The 24,882-nt window shown below is 47.0% G+C and overlaps 1 long non-coding RNA gene across 4 annotated transcripts; it reads right to left on the reverse strand.

Moving 5' to 3' along the window:
• Positions 1 to 623: 623 nt before the first annotated feature.
• LOC129620428 (uncharacterized) lies at positions 624 to 19,358 on the reverse strand. 4 transcript variants are annotated; one of them, XR_008698537.1, is made up of 5 exons: positions 19,006 to 19,358; positions 18,346 to 18,498; positions 4,130 to 4,246; positions 3,404 to 3,855; positions 624 to 1,703 (listed from the first exon to the last, which is right to left on the reverse strand). It is a non-coding gene; the product is annotated as an uncharacterized LOC129620428 (long non-coding RNA). The 4 variants fall into 4 exon arrangements; XR_008698538.1 differs by having other exon boundaries at positions 4,100 to 4,246; XR_008698536.1 differs by lacking the exons at positions 624 to 1,703; positions 3,404 to 3,855; positions 4,130 to 4,246 and adding exons at positions 12,660 to 13,261; positions 13,735 to 13,988.
• Between the last annotated feature and the right edge of the window lie 5,524 nt (positions 19,359 to 24,882).

The following is a 24,882-nucleotide window of genomic DNA, read 5'->3' on the forward strand; positions in this document are numbered from 1 at the left end:
AGGAAAATTAAATCCCCATGTGAAAGAAAGTATGAGGCTCATATACATACACATACATGTATGAGGAGCTTGTTTTCATTAAATAACATACGTTATATTGTTATACCTGTGTAAAAGACAACCTGCAAATTACACAAGGAATTCTAATTGATGTGCTGGACAGAGCCAGGGTGATCCTCCTATGGACAAATACAGAGAGATATTGAATAACATATAGTAATATTAGAAATACGTAGTTGAGGAAGGAAATGAATAAAAAGGAATTTTATGGTAAAACAATAAGAATATAATAAATATAGAAGGGACTTCCTTGGTGGTCCAATGGTTAAGAATCTGCACTCCCAATGCATGGAGCACAGGTTTGATCTCTGGTCAGGGAACTAGATCCCATACGCTACAAGAGTTCACAAGCCACAGCTAAAGATCCCACATGTCACAACTAAGACCCGGCTCAACCAAATAAATGTTTTTTAAATTAAAAAAATTAAATAATAATAAAAATAAATAGTAGGAAATTTTCAACTCTCAGAAAGAAAGATGGAAACCAAAGCTAGCAGGTAAGGAAGGAAAAACTAGGGCTATCTGTGGAATGTTGGACCTGCAGACAGACCCGTAGGGTCCAGGGTCTGAGGCTTTAATATCCACGTGGGGAGGGAAGTAAGGCCTCAGATCTATGAGAAGCAGGGACTTTATTTTGATCTGATTCCCTCTAACACAGAGGCTAAAGCAGGGAGGGGAGAGCTCAAGTCTTACTTAATGTATTAGCCGAGGTTCTCCAAAGAGACAGAACCAGATTTATATAGAAAGTGATTTATTCTAAGGAATTGACGATTGCAATTATGGGCTGACAAGTCCAAAATCTGCAGAGCAGGCCAGCAGGGTGGAGGCCCAGGGCAGGCTTGATGCTGTCTTTCCCTCTGAAGGCTGTCTGCTGCAGAAACCTCCCTCTCCTGCTCAAAAGAAGTCGGCCCTTTATTCTGTTCAGACCTTCAGCTGGTTGAATGAAGCCCACCCATATTATGGGAAAGAGTCTGCTTTCCTCAAAGTCCACTGATTTAAATGTTAATCTCACCCCCAAAATAGCCTCCCAAATATATAAATTTATCTCTTCACAGAAAAATGTTTGATACCATGCCTGGGCACCACGGCCCAAACAGGTTGAAACATAAAATTAACTATTACATTTAGGAAGTGCAAACAAAGGCAGCAAGGCTGAGACAAGGAAAAGCAAAGCAAAGAAATATGAGGATGTGTGAAATGGTGCATTGTCCTTCTGGCTGACACTTTATGCCAAGCCTCAGAGATCACAGCAGGGTACTCAGCAAGCATGTCTGGCTGGCATATGGTTCGTCTCTGAAAGGGCTGCAGAGAGACATGATAGCCATGGCAGGGAGGAGGAAGGGGGATTCATCTGCCAATCTCCCTCTCATCTCCCGTTTTCCATTAGTGAAGATTCAGTCCACAGGAAGCTAACTCCCCAACAGCACTAGGTGTCGTCAGGTGGCCCTTTTGGCAGTAAGAATCAGTGTGACGTTTCATCCAAGTCTGGATGTGGTAGGAGGAGCCAGAAACTCTGGGTTCTTGGGTATTCAGCCTGGCTACCTGGGGGCAGTCAAGGTGAAGGACTTAACATTTCCGGAGAAAGTGTGGTCAGCGCCTGGTAGTGTCGGTAGAGAACAGGAGGCTCTCGGGGCCGGGGAAATCTGAGGATGAACATAGATTTGAGTTAAATATAACCCACTCCTCGCACCACTCGGATTCACCAGTTTCCATTGTTGACTCCCACACTACATTGTAGGGACTCCATTTCTTGTGAGTACAAGATGCTCTAACCCCTTCCCCAATAGGGAGGTATGGGGTCCAATCAGTCAGAGTCCCTTAAAGTTGGCAGCCAGCTGCAGTTCAGACACAAGAGTCAGAAACAAGAGCTGTTGCTGTTGCAGCTGGTCCCAGGTCCTAACTGATAATCATCCTCTCTCCTCCGCCATCCGTTCTAAATGTCCTCATCTCCTGACTACATTTAACCTGGTCAAGGTTGATTGCTGGGTGGTGTAATCCAAACCTTCAGACTCCTGTTTTTCTCACCCTTGGTGGATTGTAGTTGTGATTTCCAAGGTTATTACAGGACACAAGAATACTAAGGGACACCCAAATTCTCTTCGCTGCATAGAAGCAACCCTAGTTCCTCATTGATCACCCAACTAACACAATAAGCCCTTCCTTGGCTTCCTGGTCCACTGCGGTCATGGAGAAAAGTGGCCAGAAGATATCTACCACTTCTGATTTGGGGATCTATTCTCACCAAAAGTCACTTTCCTGTCAGGTGACCCTTTCTTTCCATACAGCTACCTCATTTAGGTTCCAGTAACTACCCCTTGGCCTTGCCTCTTTATAATGGCAGAATAATGGTGCCCAAGTATATTCATGTCCCTAATTCCCTGACCTGTGAGTCTGTTAGTTTATACAGCAAGGGGAGGAGTAAGGTTGCAGGTGAAATTAAGATTGCTAATCATTTGGCTTTAAAATAAAGTTATCATGGATTATCTATGTTGGCCCAGTGTGATCACAAGGATCCTTTAAATGTCTGAGAGAGAAGCAGAATAGCCAGAAGTGGGGAAATGGTATCGTTGGAAAGACTCGACCAGCCATTGCTGGCATTGAAGATGGAAGGGGGTTGTGAGCCAAAGAATGTGCAAAAGTCATGGAGTTTCCTGAAAGGACCCCAGCCCCATTAACGCCTTGACTTTAGCCCAGTGAGGTGCATTTCACACTTTTGACCCCCTAGAAATGTAAGAGAATACATTTGTGCTATTTTAAGCCACTCACTTTGCAGTACCTTTTTACCACACCAACAAATACACCCCTTAGAGGAGACAATGGTTCCAGGGCACTGCTCCATCCTAGTGGATTTTCTAAACTCCTTACACCTTTGAGGGTTGTTTAATAAAAGGACTGTTTCCAATTACCCAGTTTGAGTTATTACCCACTTCCTGTTGAGACCCTAACCTGACCCAGAGTCCAAAGCATCACCGTGAGGATTTGAGTACCCTCAGCCACAGGAAGGCTGAGCAAACTTGTCCAGAGAGTGAGAGGGACAGCTGAGCTGTTTTTGCTGAGGTGTCCTAAAGGCACCAGTGAAAAGCATAGCCCTCAGGTGGCCAATGAATCTAAGAGATTCTCTCACCCCCGCTCCTCCAAGTCTCCCCACCTTCCTTCCTGCAATCCCAAAGGAAACAACTCTGGACTAGGAATTCTGGTTTATAATCTGGCCTTTACCACTGAGTATCTTTGGAAAGAGCAGCTAATTTCTCTGGGCCATGATTGCTTCAGTGGCCTTGGAGTCAGAGTCCCTCAACAAGTCACTCCATCTCTCACATTATTAATCTGTATACTTTCAGATTACCCTAAAGATCCTGTTCTCTCCCCTGTGACCCACGGGACTTCAGGTTTCATTGCCAAGGTCCTCCTGGCAGTATTAGTTGGGCTGTGCTGCAATGACCAGCTTTCCATGGTTAGGAGAACAGGGTGTTGATTTTTCTTCACATGTTGCACTCCAAGGCAGTTCCAGGTCTGAAAGGCTGCGGTAAGGCTGGGGGTGGGCATTCTGCCCCATGAAGTCATTCATGAACCCAAACTAGTGGCCACTCTGCCATCTTCAACACAAGGCTTTCACCACTCTTGCGGTTGTTCCCATCTCAGTCAACCACATGTGAAAAAAGGAGCAAGAGGAGAACTTGTGGGCATGTTTTACAGGCCAGGACAGGCAGTAGTGACATGACTTCTGCTCCCATTCTGGCTTTATAACTATGTCACACAACCACACCCAATGGCACAGCAGATAATATTCCTGACAGCCTGAAAGAAAAAAAAGAATCAGGGGATTTTGGTGAACAACTGTGTGTCTCTACCACAAAAGCCCACACAGAAAGCCTTCATCTCTCAACACCAACTCTCTGAAGCGCCCAGGAACACTTACCCCACTGACTCCTGCCTCCCTCTCTGATCCAGTCGAATCTCCTGCCACCAGCCCCCTCACTCACCCTGCCCCCATCCCATGGGCCTTCGTTCATTCCTGAATCCCACCAAGCCCATGCATCACCTCTTCTTTCTGCCTGGAACTTTCTCTCACCAGGGCTGAGCCTTCCTTGTCATTTATATCTTGGCTCCATATCCCCTCCACAGAGACCTTTCTATGACTGTCTTCTGCAACGTTGTCCCCATCTCTAGACACTTCTAAGACATTGTCCTGTGGAGAAATAAGGCTGAGTGTTTCCAGAAATGAAGGAATACACAAAATATCAAGCAACATGATTAAAGACAAATCCTCACCTCTGCTGGAGACATCAGAGTGCAATTACAGACTATCAGAGAGAAAGAATGACTTGAAAGAACTTCAGAAGTATTACTTCAGCAAAAAAGAAAATGAATCAGAGAGGAGGAATAGAATGCAAGAGGCAGTAGTGGGCCAAAATAGCAACAAAACACGTCAGCAAATCTAATCTTTGATTGAAGGTAAATTATAAAGCTATATTGAGAGGTTAAAAGCATAAAAGAATTTAAATACTAGACAACTATGATGTGGAAGTTAGGAAGAAAGATTGCAGGGGGAAATTAAAGCATGCTATATCTTTAGTGGAGGAGAAGAATCACCAGTTTCATTAACTTTTGACTTATATAGAAAAGTATAATTAAGTATGCATGGTTTTAACCTAGCCACAACAAATGGGTATAGAAATAGAAGTTACTACTTCTGATTAATGGAAGAACCAAGAAAACTTTATTAATCCAACAAAAGGCAGGAATGGAGAAAAGAAAAAAAAAAAAACATGGGAGAAAAAACCTTGGTAAAGGTAAAAAGAACATCCAAATACATCAGGGATTGCAAAAAAATGCAAACTGAAGTCAACTATTTAAAAATGAGGTGTGTCAGGACTTCCCTGTTGGTACAATGGATAGAAATCCGGGGGCATGGATTCAATCCCTGGTCCGGGAAGATTCCACATGCCACAGAGCAACTAAGCCCATTCACCACAACTACTGAGTCTGCACTCTAGAGCCTGTGCTCCTCAACAAGAGAAGCCACTGCACTGAGAAGCCTGAGCACCTCAACAAAGAGTAGCCTCACTCACTGCAACTAGAGAAAGCCCTCAAGCAGCAACAAAGACCCAGCACAACCAAAAATAAATGAATAATAAATGCAATAAAAAAAAGAAAAATGAGATGTGTCAGATCAGTTTTTTTTTTTAATCCAGCTCAATGCTGTTTGAAGAGAAAAGACTTGGAACGGTGCCTCAAAAAGGTTGAAAGAGAAAGCTCATCTATTCTTTTGACGTCAACCATGACCTCCAGGGGAGTAACATGCTTGGAAACCACACCATCACAGCATTGTTAACCTGCACAGGGACAAATGCACCGTTAGTGAAGGACAAGGCAGGAAAGACCAATGATCTGAAAAGTGGTGAGTCCGTTCAGGTTGTGCTTTCTTTTCTGACCAGAGAGTGTGACCACATGAAAGATGTTGCTGAGCACAGACAATGGATAATGGTCTGTGAGAAAATGACAAGCACTGGTAAAATCCATCTCCGGCAGCCTGGGAGAAAATTTAGCACAGCAGTTAGGATGCGCTTCCTCTCATCTGGGTATCAACCTTCCACCTGGTTTTAGGAATAACTTAGCAAGATGTTCCCTCTCCAAGCCTGTTTCTTCACCCGTAGAATAAAGTGACACCACCTCTCTGAGTTTGGGGAAAGGCTAACTTAGATGACAGTGCCTGGACATGGTTCAGTCAGTTCAGTCGCTCAGTCATGTCTGACTCTTTGCAACCCCATAGACTGCAGCATAGAGAAGGCAATGGTACCCCACTCCAGTACTCTTGCCTGGAAAATCCCCTGGACGGAGGAGCCTGGTAGGCTGCAGTCCATGCGGTCGCTAAGAGTCGGACACAACTGAGCGACTTCACTTTCACTTTTCCTTTTCATGCATTGGAGAAGCAAATGGCAACCCACTCCAGTGTTCTTGCCTGGAGAATCCCAGGGACGGGGGAGCCTGGTGGGCTGCCGTCTATGGGGTCGCACAGAGTTGGACACGACTGAAGAGACTTAGCAGTAGCAGCAGCAGACTGTAGCATTCTAGGCCTCCCTGACCATCACCAACTCCTGGAGCTTGCTCAAATTTATGTCCATCAAGTTGGTAATGCCATCCAACCATCTCATCCTCTGTCATCCCCTTCTCCTCCTGCCTTCAATCTTTCCCAGCATCAGGGTCTTTTCCAATGAGTCAGTTCTTCGTATCAGGTGGCCAAAGTTTTTGAGTTTCAGCTTCAGCATCAGTCCTTCCAATGAATATTCAGGACTGATTTCCTCTAGGATGGACTGGTTGGATCTCCTTGAAGTCCAAGGGACTCTCAAGAATCTTCTCCAACACCACAGTTCAAAAGCATCAATTCTTTGGTGCTCAGCTTTTTTTTATAGTCCAACTCTATATGGTTATAGTTAACCTTTGGTATGTCCAACTCTATAATACATGGTTAGCCTTTGGTAAACAGCTGTTATTATTGATTACTAAGATAAAGACCTGCTAGCGGACTTTCCTGGTGGTCCAGTGGTTAAGAATCCACCTGCCAATGCAGACCACAAGGGTTCGATCCCTGGTCCGGCAAGATCCCACGTGTCACAAGGGAACTAAGCCTGTGCGCCACAACTACTGAGCCTGCTCTTCAGAACCTACAAACTGCGACTACCGAGCCTGCACGCCCTTGAGCCCTTGTTCTGCAACTAGAGAAGCCACTGCAATGAGAGGCCCTCACTCTCTGCAACTAGAGAAAGTCTGTGCGTAGCATCGAAGACCCAATGCAGCCAAAAAAAAAAAAAACAACCTGCTACAGAGTTCCCTGGTAGCCTAGTGGTTAGGACTCTAGGCTTTCACTGTGGTGGCCCGGGTTCAGTCCTTGGCCTGTGAACTGAGATCCCCCAAGCCGTGAGCTGTGGCCGTAAAACCTGCTCCAGCACAGTATTGCCACTCCCTGGGGTAAATGCCTCAGGGGCCATCTCAGTTCTGAACCTAGTTCGCAACCTTGATGGTCTAGAAGCTCACTTTTTAAAAAAAAAATCTCCAGCAAAACTAATCTACAAGAAACTATGTGAAAAAAAAAAAAAAAAGAAACTATGTGCAAATAAAGTTTGTTTTTGTAAAAGTGCCAAATGGAGAGTTTCTTCCCAGATTCAAGAAGAAATTTCCCTTTCCCCCTCCCTTTCCTTCTCTTACAGAGTTGGGTCTCTGGTGCTACAGGACAACTGAATTCACAGACTCACTAGTCTTCTGCGAGGGGAAGGGTGTACCCTCTATACCTTTGCTTTTGGTCTCTCCTCTTCCCCGCCATGGAAGAAGCCTTGTGTTAGGATTCACTTCTCCTGTGACAGGGAGATGGATGCCCTAAGTCCCAACCTGAGCACAAATCCACTCCTGCCTTGTCCCCATTTATCACCCTGATCCCTGCAGACAGAGCTCCTTATTTGTGTGCTGGGGGGTTGCTGGGGAGCAGTCAGAAGTACCTACTTGAGCCTAATCTTTACTAGGATTCAGTCATGTCCGGACATGCCAGGCCACCCTGGGTCTTCTTTTTATAAGAGATTCAATGGTAAGGACACGGAAGAGCACTGGGCACTACAGAGGGAAATTAGGAACGCAGAACAGGGTCCGTCAGGAAGATTTATTCTCTGGCCCAGACTCACTGCAGAGAGTGCCGGTGCTATTATCAAGATGACCTCCGGAAGACACAGGCAGGTTCCACTGAGTGCTGGTACCCAGTGACCAAGGGCCACACTGAAAACCTTGGCGGGATTCTCCCCCACAGAATGTAACTCTGTGGGTCACGAGTCCACAAGACAAAGTGGACGCTGACAGCTAAGACACGTGCAAGATGATGTCAGTAAGCATGGTGGGCAGCCTTCCAGATGACCCCAATGGCCCCTGCCTCTTGGCATCACATCCTTGTGCTTTTCCACATGTGTCACTGTTGAACCACAGGACCAACAGCATACAGATAGGGATAGAGTAAAGGGAGAAAAAGCAGGTGATTAAATCGTTAGTCCCACTAAGGGATCGTAAGCAGAGGAAAAAGCATGGTAGACCCTGTAAGTTAAAGAGCACTCAAGAAAGCAGATTTGTTTAACCACAGAACCAAGCAGACTTTCTTATCAGCAAAACCACGCAACAGAAGCATGAAGACATGCTCCAGAATAATTAAAGAACGGTGGACTGAGACCCACATCCCACCCAGTGAGGTCAGTAAGTTTATGATTCCTAGGACATGCGCCTCTGTGCTCACTAAAAACAAAACTCAAGGAAAATGTAACCTTATTCTGAAACCTGAGACGATTTGCCATATTTTAATATATGTTACTGCCTTTTTGCTCATTTCCATTGCACCATGACAGTCCTAGTTTGACCATGTAGGGACAAGAAAACTCCCCCACCCAACATGGAGGAAAAGCTGATGATGCAAAGAGGATATCTACTCAAAAAAAATCAGGAAGAAGGTGATCTTCTCTACCTCTCCACTCTTCCTTTGATTGTAAAACTGTAGCCCATTAAGCTCTGGGTGTGGCACTCCCTTGCCCACCTGCCTGTAGAGCTCACAAGTGTCCTATTCTAATAAGCCACTTCTTATCTATCACTCTGCTTCTTGCTGAATTCTTTCTGCACTGAGACATAAAAAACTGGAGTTCCTTGGAGCCCCCCAAGATGCATTTCTGCAGCTTCAATATGGCAGGAGCCATGGCATGCCACTTTCAAGGCTTGGCCATGAAAGATCAAGATCATGGCTTCTTCCTTGCACCCTCAGATCACCCGCTCAAGAGAAAAGCAGTTGATTGTCTTGAATAGACCTGTGGAGAGGCCTGATTGGTGATAAACTGAGGCTCAGCCACATAAGTGAAACTTCTGGAGGTGGATCCACCAGCCCCAGTCAAGCCCAGTCCTGGCCAGCTTCTCTACTGCAACCTCATGGAAGATCCTGAGCCATCCACTAAGACAGTCCTAGATTCCTGATCCTCAGAAACTGTATGAGAGAATAAATATTGGCTGTTTTAAGCTACTGTAGCAATAGGTAATAAAATAAGATTCTTCTAGCACAATTATGGAGAAGGAAATGGCAACCCACTCCAGTGTTCTTGCCTGGAGAATCCCAGGGACAGAGGAGCCTGGTGGGCTGCCGTCTATGGGGTCGCACAGAGTGGGACATGACTGAAGCGACTTAGCAGCAGAAGCAGCAGCACAATTATAAACAAATTGAGTTAAATGTAGTAAATCCAACTATACAAATATGGACAAAACTCTAAATGTATGTAGTGGAAAGTAAATGTTTAATAATAACTAAGATATATTTAATATCAAGGTGGGAGGAAAGTGTATTACCTGAGGATTTATGAGATTTCCTTGGAGAATGCTGATATTTTCTCACTCCCTCATCTCCAGGGAGAGAATAGAAAGCTCCTTTCCAATGTAAACGTATTGAGAGCAGGTTTCCAGGGGACACTGGAGAGCCTGCTGTGCATCTCTGCAGTTGGAGGGGATCTGAGACTCCTGTCTAACCTGGGCCTGAGAAAGTGGAAGCTGCCTGTGGCCACAGGACAGGGGACCTGCATTGCCAGGGTTTTTTGGAGGGTCGAGGATTTTCCGTGGAGTGTTTGCCACTCAGCAGAGGGGAAACCAGGCTGGAGCCATTGTAAGAGCTTCCCAAGAAGACCAGGAGGAGAGTGAAGAGACCTCAATCGTTGGTGTACCGGTGACCACCGGATCCGGGGGTAGTGTGGGGGGAGGTGGAGGCAGAAGCCAGAGGAGGTGGGAGAGCAGGAGGAGAAGGAGAAGTCTCATAGTGTGAAGTGTTGATTATTATCTTGGTTGGATACTTAAAAATTTTTTTATTATGAGGATGTTTGAGCATACAAAAAGATCCATCACCTAGATTTAATGACTATTTAAGATTTGTACATTTGCCTCACTGTTTTTCCTAAGGTGTTTTGGGGTAGATTGCAGACTTCGGGGATTCCATCCACTTCTGTGGATACTTAAGGCTGCTCCTGCAGAGAACTGGGGCACTTTCTTGCAATCACAGCGATGCTGTCATACCTAGTGGGGTTAATGGTGATCCTCTGGAGTCCCCTGGTGCCTCCAGACACATATATAGTTTCCTTACCTGTCTCCTAGATGCCTTTTATTTTATATATGTGTGTGTATACATATACATATATGTAGTTGGTTTGTTTACACACAGAAAGATAAACTAGAAACTTTTCTAAGCTGAGGCTGCTATTTGTGACTCTAAGTGACACAATTTTGTACCCAAAGAAGGAGCAGAATTCCATTCGCGTGGGTGGAGGAATTTTATCGCTGCTGAGTAAACTTGAAAGAAATGACAGAAAACAAGAGGGAAATGTGTATTTTCATAATTTCCCCAAAAAAGAGAAGTTCGTGTTTTGTGAAGGTACAGACACTGACAGAAAGGTGCTCTAATAGGTTTATTCACATCTCGATAACCCAGATGTTCAGACACTGCACAGGCATCGCACACGTTGCTGATATGAGTGTAAGTTGGTACAGACGCTCTGCAGGGTGATGTGCCAGTATCCATCAACATTTCAAAAGCACACGCTCTTTAATCCAGCAGTCTCTCTCCTAGAATTTATTCTCTATGTATTCTTGCCATGTGAAATGACTGAGTAAAAGGCTATGCCTTGCAGCATTGTTTGCAGAAGACTGGAAACAATCTTCAAAGTCCATCAGTGAGGGATTATATATATATAAAGTCATATATACATATAGAGGTATACAAATAGATATAATTATTTATATAATTTATATATACCTCTATATTTATATAACTATACATTATAATATTACAATATACAATATTAAATTTCTATATACCATAGGTATTTATATTTACAGAGATGCATTATATGTGGTATATATTATTATATATATTATATATATGGTATAGTGTTCCAGAACAAGAATACTGTAGAATGCGCTAGGCCAGCAGAAAGAATGAGGCTAGGTATACGGGTGGACTGTCAAGTTCAGGTGGAGGGGCTGGGTGCACGTGCCCATGTCACAGCGCCGCTTGCCCTCCTCACCCATCCCCCCCTCCCACCCCTCTGCCCCCTTTCTACAGAGTGACCTCTGTAAACTACATGGGCAGACTCCCTTGGTCTCTGGCGCAGGTTGGGTTCAGCCCTCGGGGCACAGGGAGGGAAGAGAGCCAGGTCTTTAGGCCCTGCCTCCTCCCTGGGTTGCTCCAGCTGGCTTTGTCATTCACCCTGAGTCCCCCAGCTCAACTGTTGCTGACCCTGGTTACTGCATCTCCTTGGGCTTCTCCTAGGTCCTGCCCACACTTTTATAAGCAGGCCGTTCGATAAACTCAACTCAAATGACTCATATCTATGTGCACCACCTGTTTTCTGTCAGGACTCTGATACAGTATTTAGCACTTACATAAAAAAAATTTGCAAGTTGGGGAGATTGGGGGGCATGCACTTATGCATGCTAACAGCTCTGGAAAGCTGCACAGAACCTGCTAACGGTGGTGCCTCTAGGAAGTGGCGGCTTGGGTCGGGGAGCAGGATAGAGGGAAATTATCTTATTGTATACTTTTTTTTTCCTTCTGAATTTTGTACTATAAGCATGTATTACTCAAAAAATAATTTTTGTGAATTTTTAAAATGAATTTGACATGTAAAATTGCAGGTGTAAGGTGTGCACTGTACTACTCTGATGCGTTTATATATTGTAACATGGCTGCGATGTAGCACTAATGATCACATTACATATTTATAGTATTATAATATCATATTGTCTATTCCTTATACTGTGTATTAGATCTTTATGGCTTGTTTACTAGCTGTTTCGAGTTTGTACCCGTAAATACCCTCACCCTGGGGCTCCCCTGTTGGCTCAGTGGTAAAGAATCCATCTGCCAATGCAGGAGACATGAGTTCGATCTCTAGTCCAGGAAGATCCCATGTGCCTCTGAGCAACTAAGCCTATGCTCCACAGCAAGAGAAGCCACCGAAATGAGAAGCTGGAGCACCACAGCTAGAGAGTAGCCGCTGTTCGCCGCGACTAGAAATAAGCCCAGGCACCGACAAAGACTTAGTGCAGCCAAAATTAAAATAAAAACCCACCCTCGCCCTTAGCACCCCCCATCCCCTGGTCATCACCATTTACTCTCTGTTTTTTTTTTCTGGTTTAACTTTCTTAGATGTCACATGTAAGTGATGTTATTAGTACCTGTCTCTGCCGGACTTATCTCGCTTAGCATAAAATACTCAGAGTCCATCCACATTGTCACAAATGGAGGATATCTTCCTTTCTCATGGCTGAATATCAAAATAAATTTTAATTTCTTAGAAGATAACTTAAAAAAGCAAGACTGCAGGGGGGCAAGGTGCTAGAAGGCGTCACAGGCAGCTGTCCCTGCTCACCTAGAGCCTTCCTTCTGTAGGAGCGGCTGCCTCTGCTGGCAGACACTCCAAGCTGCCAACCGAAGAGAGAAGAAAGGAAGGGAAAGAAGAAGGGAAGGAGGCACAGTTAGCAGGCTTCTTCCACTCTATACTACAGACAAGAGGCGCAATGTTTTAAGAAAAATTGACACATTAACTCTTAATGCATTTTCTGATGCTTATTGGCAGGCAAGAGGTTCAAGACACGGGCAGGAATTTCCCAACCCCCATCAGCGTGTGTGTTGGCCACACCTTGTCCACCTCCTGTGGAGGTCAGAGTCACAGTGACCAGGACAGAGTCTGCTTGGGACATTCAAGTAAGCCCACTCTTCAGTCCCTCTCTGGCTTCCCTGCCACCCCCTCTACCAGCCTTGGTCTGTCTGAGTCACAGCGACAGAGCAGGGCGTCAGGCTGAGGGGCCCTGTCCACCTGCTCCGGGCAGGGTTCCCCCTCCTCCCACGCCTCCACTGTGGCCTGCCCTTTATTCAGCAAGTTCCTATTTTTATCACACTCATTATGCTGCAGGGCTCTTCATTTTCATCTCATTGTTGGTGGGGTCATCCGGAGACTTTGTCACCCAGGAAACAGGGAGGGAGGCTGCACTCTCTGCTCCTCTCCGGGCGTGGCCAAGTTGTCATCTGACAGCGCACAGTGGGCTGTCTTTTCTGGTTGTAGGATGACCACCAGAGCCATCGGCTGTTCCAGCTCTTCCTCTTTCCAGAGTGTCTGGTTCAGTGGAGGTTCCCTGCATTGGTCCTTCCCTGCTTATCCAGAAAGGGAGAAACGTATCTTTATTTTATAGGCAGATATATAATTGATAGAGAAAACAGAACATCCATACAAGCCCTTGGTGTGAATCATTCAGAGGAGAAAAATGTCTAGAGGTAACTGACTGCAGTATTAGGAGCATGTGGAATAGAAACACGCCTGCCCTGAAGAACAGGTGTCTCTGCCACTTCCGAGGGCTGGGGCTAGAAGAGGAGTCCCCAGAGCACATTTGCATAAAGACTCCTGGTACTTTTGCCCCAGACTGCACCGCAGCAACTGGAAAAACATTAGGATCTCAAGCAGGTGACCACAGGGAAAAGGAGGGAGTGAGGCACTGCTGTTGAGAGGAACTGGTGCTCTGCCTCTCTCCAGCACGGTTTCTATCTGAGGGTGCTGCCCCAACTCTCTCCCTCACACTAATGCGCTCCTGTGGCAGGGACCAGGGCCCCAGCCCCCACACCTGTACCTTTCCTCATGTGGCATCTCTGCTGGAGCTGCTCCTTCTCATCCTTTGAAACCCCACCACAGATGTCACTTTAGGGAACCCTTCCGGGACCCCTGCCCTCTGCTCCTCAGGCAAAGTTCAACATGCTTTCCTCTGAAATTTCTAGGATTGCTATGGTTGGTTTTCCACGGCCTGATTCTCCCACTGCTTTTGTATCGCCAGACTTTGCTGGGTGCCTGATGCACAGGACACAGATTTGTTGAATAGTACTGGACCTAGAATGATAATTAGAGATGATTATGTAAAGGGCCTGATGACTGATGGCTTGCTTTGTGCCAGGCACTGTGCTGAGAACTTCCCAGGCACGCTCCCCCTTAATCCTCACCACCACCCAAGAGGTGGGTGCTATTACTTCCCATTCTGCAGAGGCAGAGACTAAATGAGAGTAAGTAACACAGTCAAGACCACGCAGGTAGAAACTGATAGAAACTCAACTTCAATCCAAGTGTGTCTAATTCCATAGCATCTGCTCATTTCTTAAGCTTTTGAAACTCAGAAATAATACCTGAATGTGGTAAGGAATAAAAACAATCCAAACTCCATTAAAGGATAAAAAGTAAGCCATTCTGCTACCTGGATCAGCAGTCCCATTCCCCGAACCAGCCGCTCTTGTCAACTTTCTTCTCCTTCCGAAAGTAGTCTCTGCATACAACCCACTATGGATTTGCCCTCACTGCACACACAGTAGCACACTCTATACACTGTGCTGCACACTTGATTTTTCCCCTTTTAATTGTTATCTTGGAGATTGTTCCATTATCGGTAGTTACAAATCTATGCCCTTTTTAAAAAAAAACAAAAAACAAAAAACAGAGCAGTCCATAAATGGATATACCATAATTTACTTAATCCTCCCCTGTTAATGATGTTGTGTTGAGGGGCATTTAGGTGGTTTCCTGCCTTTTGCTATTGTACATGGGGCTATGAAGTGTATTCTTGTCCATAAGTCTCAACACAAGTTACATTACTTTACATATAAATTCTTGGTCCTTCTGGACTTTTTGGCAAAATGAATGGGGTAGAGACCCAGTACAGATGTTGACCATTTCGCTCGACTATGGTCAGTTATCTCACCTGAGACATAGTAGGTGCTCGTAAATGGTTATCAGGATAATTACAGCAGCATCCACTGGAGCATGCCATGAAGGTATGTTTATTGAATCTACGAGCATGCAGTTAATTGACATGACGCATTAAGGATGGCTACCTGGAAGCCTTGTAACTGTCAGAATGACTAAGTCCTAATAGTCACTTTCACCCATCAGATGAATGAGTTTGCAAAACCTCCTAAGAGCAGGTTTTGACATGAGGAGGGGCGAAAGACATCACATAGGTACAGTGATGGGTTGCACCAAACAGTGATGAGCCAGGAAAAGAAGCTTCTGATGACAAATTCTGGGTGAATTGACTGAGACCTGTCTCATGGAATGGTTCGGAAGAACCACTGCAGGCTAAGTGGGTCAGCTGAGGGCTGGAAGGAATGGAGGTATGTACTCGTGCTAAGTGAGGTGATGAGCAAAGAAGCAAGGCCATACAGGAGTCAGATCAGAGTGCTGAACGCAGAACTGATCCTTTGGTTATGTGAGAGCATACAGGGCTTATGATGGGCAGTTAGAAGCTTGTGATCTGTGCTTGGTGGATAGAAGATGGAAGATGCCATGAGAGAGAAAGGTAATGCCATCAACCATAAAGACTGGCTGAGGGAGATGCTCTCTTATCCAAGATGGGTGGAGGTGCTGATCCCACCAGCTGGGGATCCCCGGGAGATGCAGATGAATTGCTCCGGGGTGAGATAGCCACTCTCCAAATAAGATAGCCACTTCCTACACAGTGGAAGAGTAGGCCAGGGGCTGCTCCTCAGCACTAGAGTTGATGGAAAGAAGCAAAGCCCCTGCTGGACAGATGTGGAAGCATCTACAGAGAAAGGCAGAAGGAGAAGGGGATGACAGAGGATGAGATGGTTGGATGGCATCACTGACTCAATGGACACGAGTTTGAGCAAACTCCAGAAGACAGAGGACAGGGAAGCCTGGTGTGCTGCAGTCCACGGGGTTGCAAAGAGTTGGACATGACTTAGTGACTGAACAAGTCATGTTCCCAAGCACTGTATGAGGACTTGGTAATAAGAATCAAAATAACAGCTGCAACCTACCATAAACCAGGCCCTAGTGTTAATTCATCTAATTCTCATCCCAGCCTTACAAGTTTATACCCATTTTGCACATGAGAAAAATGAGTCACGCAGAGCTTGACCCTCCAGAACTGGAGTCATGTAACTTGCATCTACTATCAAAATTTGGTTATGAGTTTAGTCCTAACAGTTGCTCTTAGAGACCATCTGCTGTCTATCCCCTAAGATGTAGCCTTCACAAGGATAGCTCCCAGTAGGACAAGCAGCCCTTAAGTCATGTCTGTGACTTTCCTTATCCCCTCCAGGAGCAGAGAGATCTCAGGACCACTCTGCTCCTCCCAGCCCTTCAGGATGAGGCCTGGTGTAGAGACACAAGCTGATTCTCTGAATAACCCAACCATGGAATATGGGAGTAAGAGTGCTGGGCTGGGAGTGAGGAAGCCCAGGGCCAGGGGACAGACAGAATGGAGAGAGAGCCTGGGAGGAAGGAAGGAAGGAGATGGGCAAGGCTTCTGAGCTTGTTCAGAAAAGTAGCCAGCTCCGGGCTGAACACAGAGGTCATGGGACCCCCATGTGTCTGGCAGGCTTCAGCAGGCATCAGGCAAGTGCCGAGGACAAGCAGGGAGGGGAGGGCCGGCCTCAGGCCTCAGGCCTCATACCACAAACATCTCACCATCAGCAAAGCCAGGATGCCCCAACACGGGAATCCAAGAGCTTCATGTCAACCTGGCAGCAAGCTGTCTCCACCCTGTTGGGCGGGATGGGGTAGTTTCTACAGAGAAGCACTTGTTTAGCCCTGAGACATCTCCTAGGGTGGAGATGTCTCCTAGATCTCACCCTAGATGTCTCCTAGGGTGAGAAAGCTGTTTCCTCCTTCTCACCCCCACCCCCCACCCACAGCCAGACAGATCTGCTCTGGTCTGGCTTTGTTACAGCTTCAGACACATATGAACTTGCCTGGCTGGGGATAAACACAGCATGGAGTCAATAAAAGAATGATTCTGACTGCCTTCGGTAGCCCCAAACCTCAACACCACCAGCCACAGGCCCACCATCACACCCATCCCTCGCTCACTGCTCACAGAGAAGGCAGTGAATAGTCAGGCCATCTCCTTTCATCAACCACACTTGTGACAATCATAATGTCCCCAGGCCTCTGTCCTTGCTCTGGTCTGTGAGGTACTTTGGAGCTCTCCTTCCAGCCCCCACAGGTTGTCATGGTGCCTGCTGCTCAGACTTTTCATTGGACAGAGCTGTGCAGACTGTCTCCATGGCAATAAAAAGGATCTGTGGAGAAACTATGCTGGCCTTGGAAATTAACTCACAGGAACACTCCTGGGAAATAAGCTCCTCTTAGGGGGTCAGGAGACAGTCCCCTCCTGAAGACGCAGTTTCTCAGCCGTTTCACTGGCCTGGGGAGCCTGGCTCTGTAATGGCCGTGCCACCATCCTTGTCTACTCTCCAGCCACAGAGGATGGCAGCTCCAGGTTTCTGGCTGCATCAGTAAAGACTACAAGTCAGGGGACTTCCCTGCGGTCCAGTGGCTAAAACTGTTCACTCCCAATGCAGGGGCCCTGGCTTCGACCCCTGGTCAGGAAACTAGATCCCACGTGCCAAAACTAAAGATTCTGTGTGCCTCAACTAAGACCTGGTGTAGCTAAATAAATAAATGTTAGGGAAAAAAAAACCCCTGCAAGTCAGGAGAGTACGGTTGAGATAGAGAACAACTTTGCCCTTCTTAGGGTCCACAGATAGCGTCCCTGCCCACCCCACTTCTCCTGGGTTGCACCCCTCCATCCTCCCCACATGACGGGACCTGGGTTCTCCCTGCTAAGATACGAGCTGATACAGCTGGAGACGCTCTCTCCTCTCTGCCCAGATACCTGTGTATTATCCCAGAACCTTTGATAACAAAACAAACACAGACCTCTGCTGGTCCACTCCGGTCTTTCTCTGCCCTGTGTCTGCATCTTTCTCTTCGGCCTTTCATACCCAGCATCTTGGCTTTTGTACTGTTCAGGTTCACAGTCCAACAGGGAGGGCACTAGGGTTCTTTGAAATGCCTAGTCCCTTTCAAAACCAACACTCGCCCACCTGGAATCGAGCTGAGCTAGGTTGAGATGGCCTACATCAGGTCCCTAACCCCTTACCTCTCCCCAACACTACCTGCTTTCACAGAAGGATCAGAGGCCGATTCACACTTGAAGGTGACTAATAACAGACTGAAGTGTATCATCTCAGGGAGATCAGAAGTTAAATTGGGAGGAATGAGTTCCTATGTGGAATTTTAGGATTTTCAAGGAAGAGTTTCAAAGAGTAGAGTTTGGACTTCACTCTTAGAAAGGAAAAAAAGAGAAACTATATGGATTTTCTTGTCTCCAAAGCATTTCTTTGTACTTGGTGACTCACCTGGATGATAAAGGAAATTTGTTTTGTCTTACCTGCTATCTGTAAAGCCAGAAAAAGTGATTTCTTATAAAATCTTGCCACACTGGGGACTTCCCTGGTGGTCCAGTGATTAAGACTCCTAGCTTCAATGCAGAGGGCTCAGGTTCCATCCCTGATCGGGGAACTGAGATCCCACATGCCACATTCTGTGGACAAAATATAAAAATTGAAAACTAATCCTGCCACACTTGAGCTAGGCATGGTGTCCCCATGGAGGACTTTGCCTCCACGGTCTAGTGTGATGATGTCCTTCCCAGCAGTCCAGAGTGCCGCCTTGTACCCACCACCTCTGATAGAGCAGCCCACAGTGAGCTTTGCCAGGTTCTGGTAAGGGCACCCTTCCTGGCTTGCAGCTGGCCATCTTCTCATTGTGTCCTCCCACGGCAGAGAGAAAAAGAGATCTCATATCTCTTTTATAAGAGCACTAATTCCAGCATGAAGGGCCCACCTTTGTGACCTCATCTAACCCAAATTACCTCCCAAAGGTCCAGTCTCCAAACACCATCACACTGGGGTGAGAGTTCCAACACACGACTATTGGGGGAGGCACACAAACCTTCCATCCATCTCCCTGTTCAAACCCAGAAGCTGCTGCCCTGGAAAAGAGAACTTCCTGGGGAACATCAGTGCAAGAGGTAACGGGCCAAGAGTACCTGGCACAGGACTTTCTTGAGATAAGCTCGGAATGAGGACCAGGAACCCGATTCAGGGACCACTTCTCCTGAACAGCCCATCACATTGTCAAGCTCCTCACCGTCCATGGGACTGTTTCCTCATCTGTAAAATGACAGAGGAGAGGAAAGGTGGGGTAAACCAGATCTTTTGTATGACATTTTCTATTTTCCTTGATTCTGGGGTACAGATGTTGCCAAGGCAGGTGATAAGCAGGTTTCAACCTCTTTTGGAAAAGATAAGAGACCAGGTGCACTGGAGAGAAGCCAGCAAATTCGGCAAGAAAAACACAGCCTCTGACAAGCAAGGGCTTGGGTTTTGTAAATCCTCAGGGAGCCACACCTCCCCACACCTGCTTCAGTTCTTAACTACCATCAAGTGAAGCAAGGCAGGAGGGTGAAATGTTTGACGTGGAGTTAGATGATGAATGTCAGGAGACTGGGGAAGAGAAGGAAGGAGTTAGAGGAGAATGACGGACACAGATCCATCTAATGTGGGCAGTTGGGGTCTGTTCTGAAGTTGGGTGGTGGGGGTGATGGTTTCTTTTGCTTGGCACCCCATACTCCTTCCTGGTGCCTGTTAAAAGGAGCCAGCTGTACTCTCAATAAGCTATTTAATTGGCCAATGGGACCATGTGCTTTAAGTGATAAAATCTGACCCAGGACACTCAAGACCCAAAATGCCCAGTGCTCTGGTCAGGATTCCTATCAAGGTATCCAGGTACTAGCCCCAATCCCCCGCCATCTCAGTCCCACACCTGGAGCACATCAGGTCACCAAGGCTCCAGCCTCACCATCAACATTTTCTGTCCATTGTCTCCAGAAGCTGGGTCACCAGAAATGAGACAAAAGGAAGCTCTGTCTTCCTCCCCTGCCAGGTCTTCACATTCTAAACTGTCCTGATTTTTACTCAGGGAAAAGTAAAGGGAATTGTTAATATGTAAATTTCACTGTACTAAATGTTGCATTTAAACGATTCTGGGTTTTTTTGACAAGTTGTTCAACAACATTCAGTTGTTGAAAGACCCCAGCCCAGCTCTCTTTGTGTGTAATGAGTTTATTCAGACCTTCCTTTCTCATCTTCCTTCCCTGCCTCCTCATTTTTTTTTTTAAATTTATTTATTTTAATTGAAGGATAATTACTTTACAGTATTGCATTGGTTTCTACCAAACACCAACATGAATCAGCCATAAATTTATCCATGTCCCCTCCCACATGAACATCCCTCCCACCTCCCTCCTCACTCCACTCCTCTGGGTTGTTGCTGAGCCCTGGTTTGAGTTCCCTGGTCATACAGCAAATTCCCACTGACACTCTATTTTACACATGATAATATATGTTTCCATGTAATTCTCTCCATTCATCCCACCCTCTCCTTCGTCCCCACAGCCCAAGCCATGTTCATAAGTCTGTTCTCAATGTCTGTGTCTCCATTACTGCTCTGCAAATATCTCCTCAACCTTTTAATCCTCTGGTTTCTTCTGGGAATCCCATGGGACCGTCACGTGGACCACTCAAACCATTAACCACAGATATGAGATCTGGCAGCTCTAAAGCCTCTAGTGAAAATTTCTGAAGGCTGTCACTTGGGGGAAGTGGACTAATTGCTATTTGGGGAAGAGGAGAGATTGTGTTTCTCCCTGGGGCCTCAGTGGAGCAATGGTTGAGTGTTTTGTCCCTGAAACATACTTGAGACCACAGATGGTTACTTCCTGGAGACCGGAGGTAGACACTTATGTGCCCTGACTCACCCCTCTTGCCTTCCTCCTGATTTCTGACATGAGTATGTGGATTGCGCCTGTGGGTCTTGACTTGTCACACTGCAGAAAGCATCTTCCTCTGATTGGAAGAATGAGAGTGTTGATAAACCCGGTATAGCCCTCAGTGGATAGGAGATGAAACACTCGGGTAAACATTCTGCCTACCAGCCTTAGGGTGGACACTTCCAGTCTGAGAGGCATTCTCCACTCTCCTTGGAAAGTTGGGGGTGATGGGGGGAAGGAGTCTGTGCCAGGAATGACACCCATCACTACACACCCCTGTATGGGCTTTCCTTGCTTCCATGATTACTCATCACTCACTCCCTCGTCCTGCTTCCTCCCATCTCCTGTCCAAAAGCCCTTGTCACTGTTTTCAAAAGAAGCCAAACTAAGACAGATCTGAAGAGAGAAGTGGACTGACAGAACCTGGCCATCACTTTGTCATGGAGGGTGGTTGAGAGACAGATGTGGATTCAAAATCTCAGCCTTGCCTTTTACAAGCTACATGTATTTAGACAGATTAACCTCTGGAGCCGTCAGCAACTGGAAAACATCAAAGATTGATGATAAAATGATCAGCAAAGGGAGTCATTTTACTCACTGGGATTCATAGGGACCCATCCTGCAGAAGAACAGCATCTATTGACTTTCAATGACTAAGGCAGTGGAGACTCTAAGTGGAGTCCAGCCAGGGCACACGCAAACAGCCCCATCCAGCAAGGCTCCCCCAGTCCCTCCCCGACCTCCACATGGTGTCCCATCCCTAAGGAAGCCCAAGGGCACACTATGGCCTCTAGCCTTAGTTCTGAACCTTTTCCTTGATCACTCCTGTCCTCCATTCCTATTCTATTCCCAATCTTTCATTTATTCTGTTAATAAACTAATGTTTTGGACTTCCCTGGTGGTCCAGTGGTTAAAACTCAGCACCGCCAATTCAGGGGGCGTGTGTTCGATTCCTGGTTGGGGAAATAATATCCCACATGCTGCATGGTGTGGCTAAAAGATTGAAATAAAAATGAATATGAGGAGGAAAATTTTTTTTAAAAAACTATAAAAGAGTGGGGCTTTCCTGGTGGCTCAGGGATAACCTGCCTGCCAGTGCAGGAGACACAAGTTTGATCCCTGATCCAGGAAGAGCCCACATGCCATGGAGCAACTAAGTCCATGCTCTACAACTATTAAAGCCTGTGGTCTAGAGTCCAGGAACCACAACTACCAAATCTTGCGCCCTAGAGCCCGTGCTCTGCAGCAAGAGAAGCCACTGCAAAGAGAAGCCTGTGCACTGCGACTAGAGGAGCCCCGCCAGCAATGAAAACCCGGTGCAGCCAAAAATAAACTATTTTAAGAAAAAACTATAAAGGAGTATTTTAAATAAAATAATGTTTGGCCCACTGCTTAATCGACCAAAAGGAGCATTCCCTTTAGGTGAAAGGGTCATGCAACTTCTTGGTAAATCTGACCCAGGATCTGCACCACACAGCAGATTTTTACCCTCACCCCACAGAACCCAGCCTCCATGAAAACTCGGGTAATGGACTCTTTAGCCCAGGTACACTGCCTCAGGCCAGCCAGGGACTGCCTCTTCTGCTCCAGTGCTGCGCCAGGACTGTCCAGCTAGGCACTGACCCTCAAGCTGCCTCCTGCCCGTAAGTTCAGCCCCACGAGTGGGACCTGGGCAGAGGCAGCCAGGGATGTCAGCACAGGGGTGAATGTGGCATTATAGGGGACAAGGGACCGACCACCACAGTAGTCTGGGGTAAAAACAAGAGAAAAATGACCAGAGGCCACAACTTATGCCACTTTTTATTCCCAAGGGGCCCCACATCCAAACAAGACAGAGAACCCTCAGGCTGGAAGGGCGTCACCCCTGTTTATCATAACCCTCACCTGTGGCCATCTCAGGACACCCCAGAATTCCTCTTTGCCCTAAGAGTTCTTTCCAGATCTTTCTTAAGGGTTCAGAGAGGAAGAGGTTAACCTGAAATGTATAAATGCTCCCAGGTAGACAAAATGCTCCCAGGTGGAGTCACTTATGCCAAGCCTCAGGGCCAGAGTCTGACCCATCCTGAGGACCTCCCTCCCACATCTATAGGAGCTGCAAGCTAACTAGTCCCCACCCCACCCCACTCCGCCTTCCCTCCCAAACAGGCTTCATGCCTTCTCCTCCCCAGGCCCCCCAGCACACAAATATCTGCAGAACAGCAGGAACTCTCTGATGTGCCAAACTCGGTGGCTTTCTGTTTTTCACTTATTAGTCAGGATGAAAGCATCTCATACCACCTCAAGGGCTGTTGGGAACCAAATAAATACTGAGGTGGTTTATTCTCAGGAAGCACTTGGGTCTGGTTATCCACAATCCACGGCCTCTGGCTGGAAACTTGACCTGAGGAGGACTCTGGGGGGAATGGATGGAGAGACCCAAAGAGTCCAGCCCCTGTTCTCACCCAACCTGGGCAGCTGCCTTTCCCGCAGCCCCTGTCCCCTTGTGAGGCAACGAGGTGAGAGCCAGGTGAGTGGTAGACACGAGGGCTGGTCCTTCTCTCTGCCCTTCCGCCTCTCACAGCCGTCTCCACACTAGGGACACTCCCTCATCCCACAGCGCTCTTGAGGGAGCCTCATCTCACAGGCAACTTGAGCCCAGGCTGGGCTTTTCCAGACAGAAGAAGGGGCAAGGGCCATAGATCAAGTGCCGACCCTCCCTCTGCATCCCTACCCTTTCTCCTGCCCTCTCCCTCAGCCCTTCCCATCCCTGAGGTCTTTCCACCAGAGACACACACCAACAGCCACACACACAAATCCCCTCTCTGAGCATTTCCTTATTGGAAGCAAAGTTCCCTTCTCTCTCTTGAATCCCTGCCTCCTGCACATGGGACTTTTCTCAATGACAGCCATCCCCACTGCTACCCTGGCAGTCAGCACCTTCCCTCACTCACTGCAGGAGGCAAGGGGTCAGCAGCCCTGACTCTGCTGTCAGGCTCCTATTGTCTACCTCCTCTCTGCGGCCTCTCTCTCCCAGGAGGCCCCCTGCACCACTCTCAGTCTCTCCCCTGCAGGCCTGCAGGGCACTGGCTTGGCTTGCTGGCGACTGTCCTCCCCTGCCTCAGCCCGTTCAGAGTGTGGAAGACAGTCTTGGAGCTGGAGATCCAATGGCAAGATTCTGCCCTTGGCCCTGGCTACTAAAGGGCTGGGGGACACCCCACCGAGTCCCCTCTCTGGGCCTGGCCTTCTCATGGAACCATTCTGTCCTACCCTGCCTGTCTGCATCTTCCCAGCATAACCACCCCCTGAGGCCCCAGTTCTTCCAGGTCTGTTAACCTACTCTGCAAGGACTGAAGCCTTTGGCCCAGAGACTTACATACTTTTGGTTCACTGGTAAATTCTGACTCCCCACTTCAGAGCCCTCAGTCAGGCTGCTGCAGGTGGTATCCTGCCCTGAACCTGCGGCCCGGAACTGTCCCAACCCCAGGGAGACTTCATGGCTTTTTCCTAAGTGACAGTAGTCGTAAAGGTGTCTTGATCTTCATAGCGTATCTCTTTCAACTATACCTGAGTTTATGTTAATGAGCAACTTGGAAAACACCTAAGGATGGGGGCTGGTTGCCAGGGGAACCGATCATGTGATTAGAGGGCTGGAACTTTCATCCCCATCCCCTTGATCTCTGGGGAGAGGAGAGTGATTGGAGGTTGAATAAATTGCCATTGGTCAATGATTTAATCAATCATACCTGTGCAATGAAGCTTCATAAAAACACAAAGGTCAGGATTCAGAGAACTCCTGGGTTGGTGAACACATGGAGATCTGGGGACAGCGGTGCCTGAAGAGGTCAAGAAAGCTCTGCACTCTTTTCCATACCTTATTTTTTTTTTTTAATATTTGTTTATTTATTTGGCTGTGTTGGGTCATAGTTGCTGTGCACAGGCTTAGTTGCCTCAAGGCATGTGGATCTTAATTCCCTGATCGGGGATTGAACCTATGTTCCCTCCATTGGAAGGCAGATTCTTAACCACTGGACCACCAGGGAAGTCCTTCTGTCCCTTACTTTGCCCTGTGCACCTCTGCGGAGCTCTGTGAATCTGAAGAGGGTGCGTGCTTGGGGA

The sequence above is a fragment of the Bubalus kerabau genome, chromosome 10 (genome assembly GCF_029407905.1).
Source record: "Bubalus kerabau isolate K-KA32 ecotype Philippines breed swamp buffalo chromosome 10, PCC_UOA_SB_1v2, whole genome shotgun sequence".
NCBI lineage: Eukaryota > Metazoa > Chordata > Mammalia > Artiodactyla > Bovidae > Bubalus > Bubalus kerabau.